The 3,957-nt window shown below is 42.4% G+C and overlaps 1 long non-coding RNA gene across 1 annotated transcript; it reads left to right on the top strand.

Moving 5' to 3' along the window:
* Positions 1 to 586: 586 nt before the first annotated feature.
* Positions 587 to 1,754, top strand: LOC110596622. The gene is made up of 3 exons (XR_002482591.1): positions 587 to 678; positions 1,062 to 1,392; positions 1,655 to 1,754. It is a non-coding gene; the product is annotated as an uncharacterized LOC110596622 (long non-coding RNA).
* Positions 1,755 to 3,957: the final 2,203 nt, after the last annotated feature.

The raw sequence follows: 3,957 nt of genomic DNA, 5'->3' as shown, positions 1-3,957 counted from the left end.
ACGTGACTGACTGCGTAGACTCCGGAGGGATATATCTGCAGAGGGAGGGAGGGAAGGAGAGAGAGCAAATAAGCCGCTGCCCGGGGTGAAGTTTTTGAGGAAGAGTGTAGACCAGTGATCCTGAGGGTTTGGAGTCCAGGAGGACACTGAATGGCATCTCCACAGATAAAGGTAAGGACACACCAGTCTTGTTCCCTTAACCAGCCCCAGCAAAAGCTCCACTTTCCAGCAGTGACCAAAGAATGACTTTACACTGACCACCCAGAACTGCAGCCTGAGGGGAGACAGGGAAGCAGAAAGAAGCTGTAAGTTTTCTTTAGAAGGGAACATCTCCCATTTAGCAGATAAATACACTGAGGTTCAGTAAAGTAATACCTCAGACGTATTAGGGACTTCAAGGAACAGCGGGCCCATCCTCGTGAATTTAAACTCTGGATCAGGCCCATTTGAATTTACAGAAATACTTTGTTTCATTTGTGTTTTCTCACATTAACTAATGTGCTAACAGCAATACAGAGAATTTCTGTGGTGTATTTCTGTCATGGGGCCAGCCATGGACACAGGAAACAGAGGGATCTTCAAGTCACCTTCTGGCCATGCATGGGTGAATCCCAGAACCCAGGAGTCTGGAGCAAACTCTTCCTTCAGTTTTCAGGAACACAAGAAACACCAGCCCAGGTAACTTGGTGAGACCTTGTCTCTACAATAAATAATAAATAAATAAGAACGGATATTTAAACCTATAGTCCTCAGTTTAACATCCAGTGTTTCTCTTCATTGTCCTCGTTTTCTTTATGAGAACAGAAGAGGTGGATTTCAAAGCAATTCTGTTTTTGCACCATGGTGACTTCATGTTTTAGTGAAAACTTCAGCTTAAGTCCTAGTCATGGGTTGAATTGTGTCCCCACAGTGTGTTGGACTCTGAACCTCCAATACCTCAGAACATGACCTTATTTGAAAATAGGGTTTTGCAGATGCGATTAGTAAGGTGAGTTCAGACTGAAGTAGGAGGAGTTCTTATGTACTATGACTGGTGTCCTTATTTTTAAAATGATGTTAAGTATCAAGGGAAGAAGGCTGTGGACGATGGAGACAGAGTTTGGAGTGATGTAGCTGCAAGCCCAGGAATGACCAGAGTTGCTGCAGCAACCCGCAGAAGCTCAGCATGAGGCCTGGAACAGATAGCCCTCCAGGCCCCCAGGAGGAACCAACCCTGCTGGCATCTTGATTTCAGACTTCCAGCCTCCAGAACCATAAGATAATAACTGTCTGGTGTTTTCAGCGACCCAGTTGGTGGCAATCTGTCAGGACAGCCTTCGGGAATGAATACAGTCAACTTGCATAGAACTGGACCCCAGAAAAAAATGAATTGGATGTGACTATAACTGAAAGGTAAGTTACTCGTGAAAAGATTAGCCCCAGTCTGCAAGTGGCGAACAGGTGCTTTGAGTACCATCAATCCCTGTCACTTGTCCCTGGTAGATATGACTAAAGGGTTGCAACTTCTCTCCCACACGGAGAGGGTCTTGGGGGACTTCTCAGAACAGTGCTTCAGCTGCCATTAATGTCAGAGACTTCTGTCCTCTTAGTCACTCTTCTTCAAGGTGTACCCCAACTCCCTGCAACTTCTTAATCTACATACTCTTTCTCTAAGTTTTCAGTGAGTACCAGGTAGATTGAACCACCAGAAAAACTGCAGGATGAGAGAAGTATGGTTCAGTCAAGGGTAGGAGATGGTTACCAAGAGAGGAGAAGGCCAGTACGACCAGGAAAAGTGTGGTTTCATACGTATTCTGCCCCAATTTGAGCCAGCAGATAAGATAGACAGCCTTTAAAGAAAATGCCAGCTGGGCTCGGTGGCTCAGCCTGTAATCCCGCGCCTTTGGGAGGCTGAGATGAGTGGATTGCCTGAGCCCGCGGGTTCGAGACCCGCCTGGACAGCGAGATCTCATCTCTACAATAAATCAAAAAATCAACTGGGCGTGGTAGCGCATGCCTGTAATTCTGGCTACTTGGAAGGCTGAGGCGGAAGGATCGCCGGAGCCCGGCAGGTCGAGGCTGCGGTGGCTGGGAGCGGCCACTGTACTCCAGTCTGGGTGACAGAGTGAGACTCCAACTCAAAAAAAAAAAAAGAAAAAGAAAATGCCATGGCCAGGCGCCGTGGCTCAAACCTGTAATCCCAGCACTTTGAGAGGCCGAGGCAAGAGGATTTCTTGAGCCCAGGGGTTCAAGATCAACCTGAGCAACTTAGTGAGACCTCGTCTCTACATTAAATAATAAATAAATAAATAAGCTGGGCATAGTGACCCGCGCCTGTAGTTCCAGCTACTTGGAAGGCTGAGGTAGAAGGATCGCCGGAGTCCAGCAAGTCAAGGCTGCGGTGGCCAGGAGCAGCCACTGCACTCCAGTCTGGGCGACAGAATGAGACTCCAACTCAAAAACAAAAAGAAAAGTCAATGCCATAAGTATCGAAGAATCTTTGTTCTTGCTTGGCCAATTATAAACAAAGCTGTTTTTCTTTTAAGGACAAAAAACTTAAAACACTCCAGTCTTCAACAAAGTTGCCTGCAGAAACAGAGAGTTGGTACAGTGTGACTTTTGAAGACTGTGTGTGAATTTGCTGCAGGACTGTCCCGGCAATGGCGTGAAAACCGGCATCCACTCCAGTTGTCCTTCCTGTGGAAAGTATAGATGGCCACATCGGCGCTTTCCCAGCTGGCGTCTGTCTGCCTTTCATGTCACCCCTGTTCTACTGACACCAATCCAAATGAACTTTAAACAAAGACATGTCTCATCCTGGAGCCCACTTAACCTGCTGCCGTCTGTCTTTTGACATATTTCTGTCTGTCCTTAGATCTTTGAAATAAACTGGCTCAGAATTTTCTCAGCCCTTATGTCTCTTCATCTGTCATCCTCATGCCCTTCACATTGACATCCTGTGTTCAACTTTTTAACCAAGTGTTTACTGCTGGTGGCATTTTCGCCCATATCTACTTCCTACCATTCTGTATTGCATTAATATGTAAATTAAACAAAACGAAACACTTCTTTATTCAGTTGAGAATTCACATTTCTAAGGCAGAAGACTGGCTGGTTTATTTTTTTAATAGATTTTTATAACACCAAGTTTTGCTGCTATGTTGGGAAACAGAAATGTCCCCCAGATGTTTGCCTTCCTTCTTTTCTTTTTTCCTTCCTTTTTCTCTCTGTTTCTTTCTTCAGTTCTTATTCATGTATTTAATGATAATAAAATATACATAAAATTTACCATGTTAACCATTTTTAAGGTATCATTCAGTGGCATTTAATACATTTACATTGTTGTGCAACCATCATCATTATCTATTTCCAGAATTTTTTCATCATTCCAAATAGGAACTTTGTGCCTATTCAACAATAACTCTACACTTCCCCCTCAGTCCCTAGCCCCTGGTCATGGCTATTCTACTTTTCATCTCTATAAATTTAAATCCTTCATGTCTTCTAAAACTATCATTTTATTATGTGGACAAAGCCATATTGATAAATTTAGAAAAACTGATCAATTACCCCTACCTCACACCATGTACAAAATTTAACTCAAAATAGATCACATCACATATCTAAACATAAAAGCTAAAATAAAAATATCTGGAAGAAAACATAGAAAAAGTTTTTATAATCTTAAGACAGGCATATATTTCTTAGGACACATAAAAAAAAAAGCTAAAGAAAAAAATGGCAATCTGGACTTTATGAAAATTTAACTTTGCACTTTGACATCATGCAACAGAATGGAGAACTCATTCATAATACATATGTCTGACAAAAAAACGTGTGTACAAAAAGCAGAAATAAGTATAACAACTCAATAGAAAAAGAAAACCCACTTTTTAAAAACAGGTAAATATTTGAAAACACACTTGACAAAAGAAGATGTATAAATGGCCAATGCTTAACAACAATAGTTATTAGATA

Source organism: Carlito syrichta, unplaced genomic scaffold, assembly GCF_000164805.1.
Source record: "Carlito syrichta isolate Samal-C Ts95f unplaced genomic scaffold, Tarsius_syrichta-2.0.1 Scaffold311717, whole genome shotgun sequence".
NCBI lineage: Eukaryota > Metazoa > Chordata > Mammalia > Primates > Tarsiidae > Carlito > Carlito syrichta.
The sequence above is the reverse complement of the archived record's forward strand: the minus strand, read 5'-3'. Positions and strand labels throughout refer to the sequence as shown.